Genomic DNA, 18,913 nt, shown 5'->3' with positions numbered 1-18,913 from the left:
TTGTTAGTGTGACTAAGGGTTTATCTATTTTGTTTACTTTTTCAAAGAACCAACTTTTTGTTTTGTCAATTTTTTGAATGTTTTGAAAAGATATTTTTGATGACTGAAAGATGTGTACGAAATTAGAATCCATACTTTGCCCACATGTGATATCTGTTATGCTTCCTATGCAAAGAAACAAAATTTATTTTTCAAAATAGAAAGATCATCTTTCTACAACAACATTCAATATAAACAGTCTAAACTCTTCATTCAAAAGACATTGACTGGCAGATTGGATTTAAAAAACAAGACCCAACAATATGTTGGTTGCAAGACAAGCACCTTACAGGCAAAGGCATCCAAAGGCTGACAGTGAAAGAATGGGGAAAGATATATTATGCAACATATAAACAATTAGGGGTAACCATTTTCATATTGGGCAAAGTGGACTTGAAGCCAATATTAATCAGAAGAGACAAGGTCATTTCATACTTGTTATAAATTATAAATATTTATGCCCCAAACGAAGGTGCATCTGTTCATTAAAAAAAAAAATCCTTCTCAATATTAAGAATCAAATAGACCACAATATAATATTGGGTGACTTCAACAACCTCTTTCACCACTAGATAGGTCATCCAAACATAAACTAAGTAAAATTTGCTCAAATGTAAAAAATATTATTAACCAAATGAACCTAACAGATATCCATAGAATATTTCATCTATCCACAACTGAATTCATCTCCTTCTCAGCAACACATGAAATATACTCTAAAATAGATCCTATTTGAAATCACAAATTAAAGCCTAGCAAATACACAAAATAAAGATAATTCCTTCCATCCTATCAGATCATAATGGAGTGAAATGAGAAATCAATGACAAGATAAAAAAACAGAAACCACTCTTAACACCCGGAGGTTACATAATACACTTTTGTATGATGAATACATAGCAGAAGAAATCAAGGTAGATAAAAAACAATTCTGACAAACCAATGAGAATAGTGATACAAGGTATTGCTGCATTCATAGTGAAAACAAATAGAAAAATACCTAGTAAATAATCTAACACTACACTTAAGGCCCTAAAAAAAGAAAAAGAAAACAACACCCAAGTCAATATAACGCAGGAAATAATTAAAATCATAGCTAAAATCAATGAAATAGAGAATAAAAAAGATATAAGGCTCAATGAAACAAAGCTTTTAAAATGAAAAACAAGATTGACAAATCTCTAGTCAAATTAACCAAAATAAAGAGAAGACTAAAATAAATAAAATTAGACATGAAAATGGAAATATCACTAGACACAACTGAAATTCAGAGAATCATCAGAAACTATTTGGAAAATTTAAACTCAACAAGTGAGAAAAATCTTGAAGATATTGACAAATTACTCAATGTATATGACCTACTGAAATGGAACCATGAGGTATTGAAGTATAGAACACCTAAATAGATCAATATCAAGTAATGAAACTGAAACAACTATCAAAATCCATCCAAAAGAGAAAAACCCAGGATCAGATGGATTTTCATCTTAATTCTACCAGACGTTTAAAGAAGAACGAATATCAATCCACCTCAAATTATTCCATGATATAGAAAAAAAGGGAACACTGCCAAACTTAGTTTATGATGCCCGTATCACCCAGATACCAAAACCAGACAAAAGACACCTCAAGGAAAGAAAATTTCAGACCAATATCCTTGTTGAATATAGATGCAAAAACAAAGAAAAAAACAAGAAAACCCCATACATATATTAAAAAGATAGTTCACCATGATTAAGTGAATTTCATCTCAGGAATGCAAGGGTGAGTCAACATTTGGAAATCAATAAATGCTATTCACCACATGAATAAAGACAAAAATCACATGATTATCTCGTAATTGCAGAAAAAGCATTTGACAAAGTGCAGTACCCATTTTTGTCTAAAACACTAGAAAAACTAGGGATAGAAGGAACTCATCTCTATATTGTAAAGAATTTATATGACAAACCCAGGACCAACATTTTGCTGAATAGAGAAAAACTGAAAGTATTTTCTCTAAAAACAGGAATAAGACAAGGATAGCTATTTTCACCACTCCTATCCAATATAGTCCTTGAAACTCTAGCCAGAGCGGGTCAGGCAAGAGAAAGAAATTAAATGGACACAGATAGGAAAAGAAGAGCTCAAATGATCTGTTTGTCAATGACATGATCCTATTTTTAGAAGACTCAGAAGCTCCACAAATCACAAATGAATTTAGCAAAGTAGCAGGATGCAAGATCAACACTCACAAATCAATCATGTTCCTATACTTCAATGGTGAATCTGCTGAAAGAGAAATTAGAAAAACTATCCCATTCAAAATGGCCTCAATAAATATAATACAATACAATATACAATACAATACAATAGTTTGGAATCAATCTAACAAAACAGGTGAAGGATCTTTATAATAAAACTACAGAACACTAAAGAAAGAAATTGAAGAATACCTTAAAAGATGGAAAGATCTCCCATGTTCTTGGATAGGCAGAACTAATATTGTCAAAATTACCATAGTATCAAAAGTGCTATACAGATTTAAAACAATTCCCATCAAAATTCCAATGATATTCTTCACAGAACTAGAAAAGGGAGTTATAAAACTTAGAAAAATAGGAGGTCCAGGATAGCCAAAACAATACTTAGGAAGAAAAGTAAAGCAGGAGGCATAAAAATTCTGGACTTCAAATTATACTACAGAGCTATGATAAGAAAAACCACATGGTATTGGCACAAAACAGGCATGAGACCAATGAAATAGAATATAAGACATAGAGACAAACCAACATAAATAAAGTTATCTGATACTAGACAAAGGTGCCAAAAATATATGTTGGAGAAAAGATAACCTTTTAGACAAAAGGTGGTGGAAAAATTGGAAATAAATATGAAGAGGTTACTTTCATCAGCGTTGTGATCTTTGCCATAGGATATACTCACACTATTCCTTACAAAACTGGTAAGAAAATGACTGGTAAGAAAATGTCAATGGGAACCATTTAAATATGATATTTTTAAAACTTTTAAATCAGAAACTATTAGAAATTCTACATAAAGTAGTATATTGATATGATTGCATGCAACAAAAGAAATAGGGACAAAATCAAAGAAAATCACAACAGCATTTATTAGAAAATAAGTATCTTGTTATTTAAATAATGCGTTCTTACTCATTTAAATACTGAATCTGACAGTGTTAGGTTAGTTTCCTTTAATAGCTATTGCTTCAATTATTTTATAAACATCACATTATTCAATGAATAATAAGTCTTACTAGACAGTTTCTTTTAACTTCCTTTTTACATTCATAAGCATAAGAGAGCTTTTTAAGAAAAAATATCAGCTCTCAGTACATATTATCTTTATTTTTTACAGGTTGCAAAGCTTCCTTTCCCTTTTTAAATTCTACTTGTTTTACTCCTTTTTATAAGTAGTTGTGATCTATTTTCTAATATCTAAAATAGGCTTACACTCCATTTTGCTATGTATTATTGATTGTTTCATTATATATGTGCATATATATACATTCTTTTCCTAAATTGTCATGAAATACAAAGTTTCAGAATTTATTTTCCACTACTAGAAATACTTTTTAAAAATTAGGTATACTTGCTTTAAATCACATTTTTATTTCAATTGAAATGTACTTTAGATAATACAATAGGGACATGTCAGTGGAAATTCATATAGACAGAGTGACATTCTTTTCTTTTGTAGTTTTAGCTCTAAAATCAATTAAATGTGGACAAAGTGAGTCTGAAGATACCAACTGAGTCAACATAGTTTTATTGCTATTGGCCTTTCTTTACAACTGAAACACACTTTAGCCATATGTCAATCATATTCCAACCTCAAAGCCTTTATTATTTTTCACTAGATTATGACTTTCTTCTCAGTTTAAATGGATTGGAAAATTGAAATGCTATTTTACATTTTCTGCTTCCAAGACAAAAATACAAAACTAATCTGAAATGAGGCAACTGGCAACATATCAACTTAGTCAATCAGTATTGACATAATATTCAATTCTATCTGTATGCTAATATCGATTTTTGTCTAGAAATTAATTTTTCAAACATAAGTCAACCAAGAACATGAAGCATTAATATAATCTCAGTGAACAAATATGGATAATTTTTAGCAATATGGTGTTAGTGATTATATTTTAGCAATATTTAGATAAAAAGCAAAGTCACAAAAATCTTTCCAAAATTTCTCTACATTCATTTTGGGTAGTCAAGATGTTTTTTGAAGTACAAAGTAGGAGCTACATTCTGGTGTAGGTTATTGAAGCAACATTTTCATTTTAAAAACTCTTCATCATAAGAGTTCTTAAGAAATATTTTTCACTGGAGGCATTTTAAGAGGAAAAAGTATTAACTATTTTGATTTGTCCTCTGACTAAGGAGGATAAAATTCCTAGACTTTATTATTTTTCTTCACTAGTAAATTTTATGGTTAATTTGAGAAAAGATCCAGTCTTGCATTTTATATGAAACTGTCATTTACAACATTTTGTAGCAATTAGAAGTGACCCATGAACTCTGATAAAAATGATTTAATCTTTTTTCTTAATGAGTTTCAGAGAAGTTTACAGAAAAGTGTTCATGTTTTTTAGTCCATTTGAGTTTCTATAACAAAACAGCATAAACTAGATGATTTATAAACAACAATTCCTTTATCTCTCATAGTTCACAAAACTGGGAAATCTAAGATGAAGGGAACTGGAGATTTGATGTGTGAGGTGAAACTTCTTCATAATCTATACAGTATCTTTCTCTTGTATTCTCACATGAAGGCAGAGGCAAGGGAACTTTCTCAGACCTCTTTTATAAGGGCACTAAACCCATTTATAACCACTCACTTCTCAAAAGCCTCATCTAACACCATCACTTTAGGATTTGGGATTTCAACATATAAATTTGGGACTGGCATATACATTCAGATTATAGTACCGCAGAATAATCTACTATGAATATTTCTAACCAAAACATATTTTGAGATTATTTGGTGTATCATTTTTTAAATTTTCTTTTACCTCTGATTTACAAATGTAGGGAACATTCCTCAAGCTTATCTGACAGCAGTCACTGACACCATGGTCTAAGTAAGCCAAACAGTGTGAACAAAGAAACTGAGGTAATGGTAAAGACTCGCCATGGAATGAAGGTCTTTGCAGTTGTTGAGGCTGAGTTTGAACTGAAGGAAGGCCTCGCTCTGTCATGCATCACAGAGAGCTGTGATGTGAGCTCACCTGCACTGCCTTGCCTCATGCTGTGTGCAAGAGCTTACCATTCCCCCAGTCCTTTGTCTCAGACCTGTTGCTTGGCAGAATTACTTAGGCATACTTGGTTTTTTTGCACCACCTCAACGCTCGATGTATAGTTCACCTATAGGCTGACTCTGTTATACTTTAACAAGCATGTTAACCTGATTGGATAATGTGCCTATATATGTCCTGTGCAACCCTAAATAAAATTAGATCAGTGCCTTCAGAGCTCGATCTCCAATGCCTGAGTAAGCATGCTGGGTAAGGCCAGGTACGGTAGGCATCGCTCCTGCTCACCCTCAGCGAACCCATCTCTGAGCGTCTACATACATATGTTTTATAAGTTGAATATTCTTTATCTGAAATGCTTGAGAACAATAGTGTTTCAGATTATACAGATTTTTTTCAGATTTTAAAATGTTTGCAAATACATTATAGAATATATTTAGAATACATTTTAAATAGAGAATGTATTTGAAATATTTGCATAGTGAATTGTGTTAGGGATGGGACTCAAGTTTAAACATGAAATTTATTTAAGTTTCATATGCACTTTAAACACTTCAGGTATTTTTATCAATATTTTTAATACACCTTTATTTCACTGTGATCCATCACTTAGAATCAGGTGTGGAATTCTCAACTTGTAGCATTATGTTGGCTCAAAAAGTTCCAAATTTCAGGACACTTTGGATTTCAAATTTTTGTGTTAGTGATGCTCAACTTTTATTATGAAAAGACTCTGGGAGCTTGATATAAAAAAAAAAGAAGAATCTGATGGAAAGCTCTGCATTTCCACTTTTTGTCACTATTAACACTTTATAATAATTTTATTCAAAAAGGAAGGACTACATAAAATAGAAAATTGAAGCATCAAGCTAATAAATTAAAAACAATGAAATATTCAGGAAATAGCTCAGTGGTAGAACTCGCTTAGCATGCTTGAGCCCTGAGTTAGAAACTCAGCACTGCAAATAATTAAATAAACAAACAAATAAATAAATAAATAAATAAATGTTTTGAACAGCCATACTACTCAGCAATTCAAAACAGAAAAAAAAAAATCAGTTACTTTGTTTTATTCAAATCAAATACAGAAAATTTTCAAGAATAGCTTTCAGTTTGCTTTATGGATTAAGTAACACGGAATTTTAAAAATTATATTCAAAATTATGTTATTGTTTTTGTTATTACTTTTTCACATTTCATTCAGCCCAAGTTGATCTGTTTTGATGAAGGTTGTAAGATTAAACTAATTTTTATTAAAACATGGGTTAGAGATGTTATGAGTATGAAATGATTAATTATAAATTATGATACAAGTACACGTATAAGATAAAATAAAGTTAATTTTATCCACATTATGATAAATAATTATTGCCATACAAACATTTGGAAATCTGAGGTATTTATTTAAAATACAACTACCTTTGCCTGTGAAGCACATTGAAGGTATATTTTAATTTATGAAAACTGATAAACTGAGTGTTTTAAATTGTTCAAAACCTAGTATCATTTGTACAATTGTTGTCGGTATCAATGAAGAACTGAATAGAAAATGTTTCATTTAATTTTTAAATTAATTTTTTAAAAAGTTAAAACAAAAGAGTCAAAAAACTCCACTACAATAATATTATTGCCAAACATTGATTCAAAACTTTCAAAATATTTCTTAAAGCCAGTGAAATTTTCTTATCTGTTATTTCTTATTTATAGGTGTATTGGAACTTTCATTAAAATCATACAATCCCAAGTGACAGGCTGAAATATGTTATAATGTATAAAATGTAAAATATAATGAATTAAATATAATGTATTAAACATAAAAATAATGAAGTAACTTCGATAATTATTTTGAAGAAGTTATTTTCAGAATCATAAGCACAAATAAATTTTTTATTCCTCTAGGTAAGTGACACCGAGGAAAGTAAGAACATAAGACATATGCCATCTACACTTTAAATAGCATTGAAAGAAAGCATTATAATTAATTAAAAACTTTACTTTTACAAACTGAATATTATGTTACAGGGGGTATTATTTGACTAATTTAAAAAAAAATTTCGGTTGTTGATGGACCTTTATTATTTTTAATTTTTTATTTTTTTCTAGTTGTCAATGAGCCTTTATTTAATTGATTTATTTTTATGTGGTGCTGAGAATCAAACCCACTGCCTCACACATGCTAGGCAAGTGCTCTACCACTGAGTCATAACTCCAGCCCCTCGACAAAATTTTTAAAAAATCTTTAAAAATGAGAAAATCCAGTATTTTAAATATGAAAAGCAATTCAATTTTTGAAAGTCATACATTTGTGAATGTTTCATGAGTAGGATATTTCATACACACAAGAAAAATGCTAGTAAATTTAGTAAGAGAGATGGCATCAATGATGAAATTTACCTTCCTGTTATCAAGAGCTTATGCTCAGTTAATATCTCTGAATTGCCACTTCAAATTCTGTAATAAAATTCCCTAAGATTTTTATAGAGAAAGCTGAAGTAAGGAAGTCATAAGGGTCAAAATTTACAGTGGGGGTTATCACTTTTGAAAAGGCAAATTATTAATCAATCAATAAATAGTAAATGAAAAGATAAAAGCAAGGAGTATGTGTTAGGTAATTTGTCGAAAGTATTGTCTGTGTAAATAGGGAAAGCAGAAAATATATTTATGTGTGAGCCATTTGTATGTTCCATAGTATTGTAATTCATTGAAAGGAACAATAAAACAAAATTTCAAGAGCATCTATGGAAACACAATTATTAATATCCACTAAAATTGTAAGTTCGCATAAAAATCCAAACATAATGAATTCTAATGGATAAAGTGCTTATTTTTCTGCCTTTTCACTAATAAATACATTTCACTAAAAATTTAACACATATTTCTTTTATAATTTCTGTTCTAAATACAGAAACTACGAACTTTATGTTCTTTTTTTTGTTTAGCAATTTTGATTTTGTTTTATGCCGGGGTCCAGCCCTAGCAGGGATCGTGGTGGTCTTCAGGTGAGGAAGTAGGCACCAGCGCGATGGAGAACAAAGCAACACAGACTCAAGGAATGGATGCTAAGTTCTAAATTTTATTTTTCCCAGCCAGCCTTTTATACATTAAAAGGTTGGCAGTTACACATGTTTTTCCAGAACAGGAAAGGTCACAAGGAAAAATAAAAAATATTTTGTATAATCATTACTAGACTGTAGACAATGAAATATTCTAATTATTTTTAGTAATTGTTTACTTGTAATAACCTATAACTAAACAATAAAACATTAATATTTAACTAATCATAAAGGTTAAAGCAAGCTCAGCAGGGTTGAATAAACGTCAGTCGTGTGATTACTGCTGTAGTTAATAAATGCTAGACAGTTTAAGTTATGATATCATCTTATACTGTGTGAACTTAACATTCCTTTTTCCCCCTTTATTTCTTCTGTTCCTGTTAGTCCTTCTTGATGGGGTTGGAGTTATTTGCCTACGTGCTTCAGGTTATCTAAGAGTAGTCAACAGGGGATCGGCAGCTAGAATCTGTTTTTGTATTTTCTCATAGCAATCTTGGTTACCCAGAGTTTCATTGCAAATGATTAAATCTGAAATCACTGTTCCATTAGAAGTCTGGTTTTTATGTTTTAACCCTGGTTCTGTTAAGACCCCTGTTTTCAGGGAAAACACATAAAATATTAATAGTAGGTTTACCACACATATTAAGCAAGCAAGGAAGGAAAGCCCGCAACTGAATTCCCAAGGAGCTGAGACTTTGTAAACATCTTTATTACTCAGTGGAATCCTTCTCAAGCACTGAGGGGAATTGCCCACGGCGTAACAGTTTTGTTGGTCTCCCTTTTTTTTTTTTTTTTTTTTTTTTTTGGTACTGGGAACTGAACTCAGGGGCCCTGGACCACTGAGCCACAACCCCAGCTCTATTTTTCTTACATTTTATTTAGAGACAGGGTCTCACTGACTTGTTTAGCTCCTTGCTTTCACTGAGGCTGACTTTGAACTTGTTGATCCTCCTGCCTCAGCCTCTGGAACTGCTGAGATTACAGGCGTGCGCAGGTTGAGTTCTTGTTTTCACCTGTGTTTTACATACCTCATTATTTTTTCCCCTAAGATTATGGCTACTTGATACTTGATATGGGTTATTTATTTTATGCTAAGCACTATTTTACTAATATTAGAGACAAGTTATTTTGGTGCTAAGTGGTATTTTATTAATGTTAGAGAACATGGATATTTCCTGTGGATTGTACTATTAAAAAATTAAAGTCATTAGTTCATAAGTTTAATTAAAAATATGTTCGACCTCCAAAAAACCCCAAAACTTAGAGTAGGTACCCACTTATGATCCCAAATAATAACTAACCTTCCAAAAAATAATTGGAAAATTATTTTTGCAACTTTGTATAAAATCTTGCTTGGATTTAACCCTGATCGATAATAGAATTTGTCTCACATGCATTACATCTATTTAATAAGATAAATATCACACACTGCTCAACACAGTTTCTGAAACTTAAATCTCTGTATTTTGACATTAAAGAATCAATAACTAAGTTTGGAGTGTGATATTTTTGCAAATAATGAAAAGAAAATTCACAAATTGTGTGTTTGTGTGTGTGTGTTTATTTGTGTTTTGTAACAAAAGGAAATAGAAATTGTGGGAAGATATACTGTTCTTTTCCACTTATCCATGGCTTTCATATTTAACAGTAGAGTCAGATAAAGATTAGGGCTTTAGAATATAATCTTAAACTCTTTGGGAAATCAAAAGGAATTTGAAAATAATAAGTATATTGCTTTAATTCAAAGCACATTTTAAAGTGTTCCTAACATAATTCGGGTTGTTTTGAATTTGAAGTTGTTTATAAATAAAGAGCTATAGTCTTGTACAAAGACATAAATACTTGAAAATATTACAAGAGTTATGTAGATATATTCTAGAATTCATGAGTATAATCTAAAAGTGCCATGAAATGAACTTGAGAATGAATATATTATTAACCAGAAAAAGTGAAATTCATGCATCTGGGTACCTTAAATTAGGCCCAGAACTGTTCAAACTAATAGAATTGTTTTCTACTTATGACTATAGTAGGAAACAGAAAGTGATCCTGCATTGTTAGAAGATGGTGAAATAACAAGACCAGCAGTTTTAGAAAATCAAAGGATTAATTTTATCCTAGAAGACTGATTATTAAGTAAGGAAACTAGCATCATACAGAAGGGGAAATTTTCAGAGGGATTATGTATTGTTGTCAAAAGTATCTACTCCTACTATATAACTTGTCTACGCACATTATTAAGTTTAAGGTAATTCAAAATGTTTTATCCTTATAATTAGGAGTGTCTTTATTATTTCCCTTCCCAATGTCACAGATATATTCTGTTGTATTTTTTATAATTTTTTCCTTTTAAATGCTAGTCTTGGAAAGAGAAAAATGATAGTAGTTACCTAAATAGAGTTACAATGCATAATTAAAATGCAAGAAAATACAATAAAAATTCATTATGTGAAAATGTACTTGAGATAATTTTCTAACATTACTTTAGAATAGAATTCTTTTGCAAGTCTATTTTATAGTTTTCAGTTGACTTCTTTTCACCCAGAGTTGTATAAATACAGGTTTTAGAGGAAAAAATATATGGAGAAGTAATAAACAGCAAATATATTTTCATTTAGATATCAAAAGCAAAGAAAAAATCTATTTGTTTAAAAGTAAAAATTAAACCACTATATTCAGGAGTAATTAATATGTCTTTAATGAAAGGTGTTGCATATCCAAAAATTGTCTTCATAGTATATAAGCATGGTTCAGTGAACTACCATGACCTTATTGTTAACACTGAAAAAATAAAAACAGCTAGCAATAATAGTAATAATAATAATGCAAGGCAAATGTGATTTTAATAACATTGAGTAACACGTGAAACTATCTCATTAAAATATATGTACAAGGGTTTGCAACATCAAAACATTCAGGCAAGGGTTTGCAAATTTGAATGGAATTAAATGCAAATAATAAGGACCAGAAGCCAAGAGAAGAAAATCAAGCATGACTTGAAACTCAAAAACTCATACTAAGTGCTATATATGTTTATTACAAATCAGGTTTTTAAAATTTATTGAATTGATCAACTCCAAATTCAAGACATAAATTTCCAAAACTATCATAAAAGAAATATATGCTAAATAGCCCTATATCTATTAGAAACTTAATTTCGACTGCAAAGCATCCTGCAAAACTATACAAAAAAAAAAAAAACTTCTTAGAACACAAATGCTATTAACAACACCAACAAAAATAGGCAAACACAAAATAAATAGGTTCATATCACTAGCAAATTCTATAATGTGTTATGGAATCAATAATACCAAAAATATCAACTTGTCCTCTATAAGAAAAACTATTTTCTTCATAAGTAAATGAAGAACAAGCATTTTCCATTTACCTTTGAATACAGCATAATCCAATTCTAAAACTTGGTGGTGGTATTATCAAAAATATAATTCATGATTCTATGTACTTTGTGATTATAAATAAAAAATCTTCACAAAACATAATAAATTGAATCCATTAACATGCAGAAAAGATAATATATAGCTAATGTGATTTAACATGATAATGCAAGATTACTTTAGCATTTGAAATCAGTACAATTCACCATATTAGAATAATAGTGAAAATCTACATTATCATAATATTCAATTCAGAAAATATTTTGGCAAATTTTTATACTCACTCATGAAAATGCTCAATAAACTAGGAATAAGGGGATACAGTTTAATTTAACAAAATACAACAATTTAAAAAATGTATCACATAACTACAAGTTTGGTGAAAAATTGAATTTTTTTCCCTAAGAATGAAGAAGAAGGGAATATGCTCAACCTACTCAGTTCTAAACAACATTATGCTAGAGATCCTAGCCATTGAATTAAGCAAGAAAAAAATCAAACAAAATTGGGAAAAATTGTTTTTAGTTTACTGATCATATAATTGTGAATATGGAGAAAATTCTAAACAACTTATAAAAAGGTTACTAGGATTAATAAGTAAATTTAATACACTTTTATGCCAAAAGACCAATTTAAAAATTAAAATTGTTATATAGAATAACAAAGAATATTTAGAACATGGAATTGAAAAATAAGATTAATGCAGTATGTAATATCATAGAATTAGGAATAATTATCAAAGACAATATAATAAGAGTTTCACACTAAAACCTGCAAAACATAGATTTGGAGAAATTCCAAGCAAAATCCAACAAGAACATTTTTAAGAAACTTGAAGTTGGTTGTTTAATTCATGTGAAAAAGAAAACATATTGAACAGCCAAACGATTTTGAAAATGAGAATTTATCCCACCTTATTGTAAGATTATCTTTGGCAATCAAGAAAATCTGCCATTTTTGTGTGGAAAAACAGATTACTAGAATGAGTGAGGGCATAGAAAGAGATACTGTGAAATATATCCAATTGATTTTCTACAATGTAACAAGGTAAGTTAGTGAAGAAAAGAACAGTATTTTTAAATTGTGTTAGAAAAAGTTGTTCTCTTGGAAAAGGAGAATTCCCAATATTAACTCAAAATAAATTCTAGATTGAAATATAATGTCTATAAATGTTGGCTAAAAATAGAAAAGTATCTTCTATTGGTATGGTAAAAAATCACCTGTACATTAACCTATAAAATCATCAAGGAAAAAAAAAAGTTATATTCAAATTCTACATTTATATTCAAATTCTACATTTTTGTCCTTGTGTTACCAGGGAAAATCTAAATAAACCTTCTATCTTCAATTGCTCTTACTTGACTTAAAAACCACTAAGTTTGGAGGCCACATAGCTAGGAAATACATTAGTCTCATGAGGTTTGCTGTAGGTAACATCTGATAAGTGGATGATAATGACAACAGTTGTCTGAGTTTCTCTTCATGAACCTAAAGGCCACTTTTCCTGCAAATACACTTCATTTGGACCTGCAGATGTCCAGTGGGCAATTGGAATGGTATGAAAAGGCTTGGCATCTCTGCCTTCATACTGTCTCTGTGTACTTTGTTACTTAACCTCAGGGTCAGATTTTACTCAGTATCATGCTTAAATTGACCTAGACATGCCAAGTTTTTCTCTATCTCTCCTGCTTTAAGGCTAAAGACATCTATCAGCCACTGTGACCAGAAAAATCAGAACACAAAATGCGTAAAAAGAACTGGCACCTGGGTTCCTGGAAGATTTCTTCCTATTTTCAGAAAAGTCATCAATATTTCAATGCTTTACTAGCCTATACATCTCCTTCATTATTTTTATTTTATACCCTTAAGCCCTCAATTCCATAGAGTGGGGAAGTTATTTATGAGCAAAGTTCCCACTTCTCCATCCTCTGTCCACTGAATAAAGCTTTTGTTTCTCCCCATAAATTGTATCTCCCCAAAACTTTTCTCTCAAGCATTGTATTTTCTATAGAAAGAGATTCCAAACCTGGGCTCAGTAGCACTTAACTTTTACCATTAAGAAAATAAATAGGGTCAGATGCAGTTGCATTGGTCTGTAATCCCAGCAACTCAGGAGACCAAGGCAGGAGGATCATATGTTCAAGAACAGCCCTGATAACTTAGTAAAACCTGTCTCAAAGTAAAAACATAGTAAGTATTGGACATGTACCTCAGTGGTAGCATGTATCTGGGTTCCCCAGTACATAAGGAAAGGAAGAAAGGAAGGAAGGAATGGAGGGAGGGAGGGAGGAAGGGAAGAAGGAAGGAAGGAAGGAAGGAAGGAAGGAAGGAAGGAAGGAAGGAAGAAAAGAAAAGAAAAAGAAATGGAAAAGAGTTCAGAAAAAAGAAAAAACGTTCAGAAAAAAATTCTAGTAATATCTATATCTCGCACTTGAGTTTTATCAGAATTGATGTTGATAAAAAATTTTAATATTCAGTAGAAAATGCCATGCTATAATTCATAATTTACAGTAAGTGGATTATTTAAAACAACATATTTAAAAAATAATTATCACTTGTCGCATTGAAAAGTGATTCTCAAGTTTTTACTGCTTTTGGAACCAGAATACTTATAGCTATTATCCCATACCTGACCTACCATTATAGGTAGCATGTATTAGGCATATATATCTTGTTTCTTAATTTCACAGGTTCAAATATAGAATCTGTGCCCCATGAGCTGCACTTAGTATTTATTGACTGAAGTCTTATCTTTACCTTATACATGTGTTAATGAATTTGATAAGACCATGGACTTTAACTGATGAAATGAGATGATGAAATTTAACTTTAGATGGGACTATTGAGGATGCTATTATGAGAGGAGATTTTTAGTAAACTTTGGAGAGGGTATTTTTCAGTTTGGAAGGAAGTGAATCCTTGGGGACCAGAGAATGAATGGTGATAAGCAGCATTTTCCAATGAATCTCAAGATCTCTTCTCTTTACATGCATACCGGATTTCAACCTCTTTCCTTAAGTTTGAACAGTACTACTGAACATGATGAAATATCATTCTTGTAATTCTTGCATTGCGTACTTTTCTTGCATTGCATAGCTAAAGCATGGTGGGATCAAGAAGCAGAGGGAAACGGGTGAAGAGAGTTCAAAAAGAATAACTTATTGTTTAGATATGGTGTCCCCCAAAAGCTCACACATGAGATAATGTGAGAAGGTTTAAAAGAGAAATGATTGAGTCATAGCCTTAACCTAATCAGCGAATTGACTCCTGATTGGATTAACTGAGTGGTAACTGGAGGCAGGTGGGGTGTGGCTGGAGGAAGTTGTTCACTGAGAGCATGACTATGGGGTATATATTTGTATCTGGTGAGTGGAATCTCTCTCTCTCTCTCTCTCTCTCTCTGCTTTCTGATCACCATGTGAGCTGCTTCCCTTTGCTACATTCTTCTGCTATGTTGATCCTGCCTCACCTGGAGCCCTGAGGAATAGAGTGGGCTATCTATGGATGGAGACCTCTGAAATCATGAGCCCTTAAATAAACTTTTCCTCCTTTAAAATTATTCTTGTTGGGTCCCTTCAGTCATAGCAGCAATAAAAACTGACTAAAACAACAACCATCCACGACAACCATCCATGTCTCTTCTAGACATGCCCCATCCATGTGCAATCACCACCAAGTCAACCCATTCAAATTAGGATGAACTGACTAGATTATACCTCTCATAATTTAATTATTTCACTTCTGAATCTAACAGAACCATAACATGGGATTGTCCTGCCATGAAGTTAGGATGATGTGATGTGAAGGACTTGTTTCATTGCTACATCTTAAAGAGACAAAACAGTTAAGAATTTGAACAACTTCTGAGTTGAGATCATATTTCAGAAAGGTCTTTTTGCCTACAATAGGCAGTCTGAGTTTGGAGGAAATGAAAATTCAAATTGATTGACTTTAGTATAGAAGCAAATGCAAATCGCACTTTATTCCTAGTGATCCAAATGATGTTCTGATTGATAGTTTGTGATCCAAGATTTTTCTGGGTAGTGATGACCATTAAACCCCTTAAAACGTCCACATATCACTGTTCCTCTCAATTCTAGCTTTCCTATTTCTTTCTGCTTTCCATTTTATTTGTGATACAAATAAAAAAGCAAATCAAAACATAAATTAAGGATCCTTCAAATGATAATTATGTCTGAAAATTAAGATGTATAATTTATCTATAGAGAGAATGTTTTCATATATATGTTCCCCTAATGGTCTGAAACTTCAATGAATCAGGAAAGAACAATTAGGGAGAACAGACATCTCTATGATCAAGTAAACATACAGCAGGTCCTCTCTTCCTCGCCTGGTAGAGGTGTACACGGACAGTGATCACAGATGGTGGAGGAACAGAAAAGAGAGAGCCATTTGGTTCCAGAAAATATCCTGAAAGAGAAGGCTTATCAGGCCCTCGAAGCTACCCAGGCCAAGCAGGCACTTTTGGCAGAGAAGGAGAGGAAAGGAAAAGAATTCAGATTTAAGCGACTGGAATCATTTCTACATGATTCCTGGCAGCCAGAACGTGACAAAGTGGGCCTCAGACGAATAGAAGTGAAACCTCATGCTTTGGAAATGCCTGATTGTTAAGGCACTATTCCCAAGTTCCCAAATAATTCTATAGGTCTTTTCAAAATGAAGACAAAATCTTTATTGCCAGCCAGGCCTAGAGTGCAGGGAACCAAGCAGTTCTGCAATCCTCAGCCTTGACTTAGGGTAGGTACAGGCTTAGAAGACTTAAAACCATAAAGGGGAGCAGGCAGGAGAAGCAATCATAATTATAAGATGCATTTCATAAAGTGGAAAAGTACCAGGCTACAAAAAAGTCACATTCTCAGAAGTTACATTTTCAAAAGGGCCGAACATACCTTCTCAGAAAAAGAATCTTGCATTAGTTCCATAGTTCAAGGATATTGTGTTTAGGGTGCAAGTGGCTTGGGGTGGAGGTATTAGCCTTCTTTTCCAGTGGGCTTAGGTGGAAGGGGGCCAGTTTCACACAGGGTGAGTTGTCCTGAATAAAATGGGGTAAGTCTGAATTGATTTTGAAAACAGCCCATAACATTAATAAGCACTTTTTGGCCTTTGTTGTATACATCCAAAGGATTGATGGGGTGAGTTTACTGGTACAGAGGACCATTGCAAGACTTTGTCTGAAGAAATTATTTAGTGGTGTCTTTGTTAAAGTTAACCGGAAAATCAAAAAATGCTGTGGATAGTAGAACTTTATGTGACCTGGGGATTTCCAAATCTGAAGGCTGCCAGGGGAACTCAACCTGAAATGTGGACAAGCAAAGGTCAAGAATAAGACCATTCATTCCCCTGATAGACAATAGTGACTGAGGAACAACTAGGGAGATTTGATAGCATTTACCCGGAAGACCTCATTCATGAAATTGCCTTTCCGGGTAAGTATGTCCAGAAAATCTGTAGGTTCTTGTGCCCTTTCCATCTTCCTCGAGGTGATAGGTTCGCCTGGCTGTCGGGGTAAACCCATCAATCAGCTCATCCACCAGCAGAACAAACTCAGAGTATGTGAAAGCAGTGTGTTGGGAGTACGTGTTTTTGTAATGGAATTGTTATCAAGTATCTTCAGAGAAGATTATTTCTTCCTTAAGTAACTGGAAGGAAGGGACTGGGGAAGAGACAGTAGGTTATGATCATGGCGGGCACCTCTCATCACAGCTCAGTTCCAGAGGAAATTCCATTATTTTCCACACTGACCACCTCTGCCTCTGAAATCAATGCTACTGATGAAGGTCTTGCTTTGCCACATCTTCCATCCTGGGATTTAATGTTGGTGAATGAATAACCCAAACATGTATACAGGCTCCCTAAGACTCTTACAGCAATGGACCAAATCCAGGAGCATACTTAAATCTAGGGGTCCCAAGAGCCTTGTTTTGAAAAGATTTGAAATACTTAGGAAGGAATGCACAAAAGCCAAGTGCTCATTTGTCCATGTTGTGAGTCCATGTTCCACCTTTTGAGTGAAAATTTTGTGAATTCTCATACTTAGAGCCTTGGCTCTAAGTGTATCTGGGGGCTTTTCTATCCTGTCTTGCTACAGACTTAACTTCCTTTCACTGGCTCAGAATTTGAGAAAGGAAGAACCCTTCACCCTGAACATATACATATGCTCAAAATTTTACTTGGAATTTCAGGGTATTCATTGACCCTTCTCATTCAGGATCTATACATCTTCTCTGAGAAAGTTCTGTTCTTGCTAGCATTTGGTCAGCCAGGCTGTGGTCTTGCTAGTATTTCGTTCCATGCCCTATAGAAGATCAAAGTGTACCAAGTCAGTAGAGTTTCTACTAAGAACATAGTGACAGGCCAGGTGTGGTGATAACATATCTGTAATATCAACAGATCAGGAGGTTGAGACAGGAGGATTGCAAATTCGAGCCTCAGCAGTTTAGCAAGATCCTGTTTCAAAATTTTTTTAAAAAGTGTGTGTGGGGATGTAGCTCAGTGGCAAAGTACCCCTGGGTTCAATCCCCAGTGCCAAAAATAATAAATAAATAAAAGAATATAGTAACGAATTGTTTACTTTCTGCACCATTTATAACTGCATTGCTGACTATTTCTCCCCACCCCTGGCCCCAGGATTCAGGTTGACATTTCCAGGTTTCTTTGATCAGTTTTCTCTTTAAACTCCAGATTAGGAAGAAGGGAACTATTTTATTTTATTGGCATGGATTAAATTAGCACTATTTGATTTTTTTTTTTTTAGGACCCAGGCAGCAACTCAGTTGGATTTTTCTTTTTTTTTTTTTTTTTTTCATATTCTGGACTTCCGAAGTATTGTCTTTCATCTTTCTGGTAATGAGATAGATCAACAACAAGGCTTCTAGGGATGTTAATCCTGAAAAAAGTGGCTACTATTTGTTTTCATGAGTGCCTACCCATAAAATGGTACTTCCCTCTATTCCCTCTCAGTTGCTTCAGCTTACCACCTAAGCAGTTGGTGAGAAATTGTCAGAGTTCAATTAAATGGAAAACATGCTTAACCACTATGTTTCTTGGTCCTTAGGGGTCTGCTCGATTGTAGCTTTGACTCTTGAGACTCTCAAATATAACTATGAAAATTGAGTGAGAGGTATAAGAATGCCTTAAAATGT

At 32.6% G+C, this 18,913-nt stretch overlaps 1 pseudogene; it reads left to right on the top strand.

The window, feature by feature from the left end:
* Window positions 1-16,133: 16,133 nt before the first annotated feature.
* Window positions 16,134-17,280, top strand: LOC124985593 (60S ribosomal protein L7-like 1; annotated as a pseudogene).
* The last annotated feature ends 1,633 nt before the right edge of the window (window positions 17,281-18,913 follow it).

This window comes from Sciurus carolinensis, chromosome 5 (genome assembly GCF_902686445.1).
Source record: "Sciurus carolinensis chromosome 5, mSciCar1.2, whole genome shotgun sequence".
Classification (NCBI taxonomy): Eukaryota; Metazoa; Chordata; class Mammalia; order Rodentia; family Sciuridae; genus Sciurus; species Sciurus carolinensis.
Note: the sequence above shows the minus strand (reverse complement) of the source record. Positions and strands in the feature narration are given on the sequence as shown.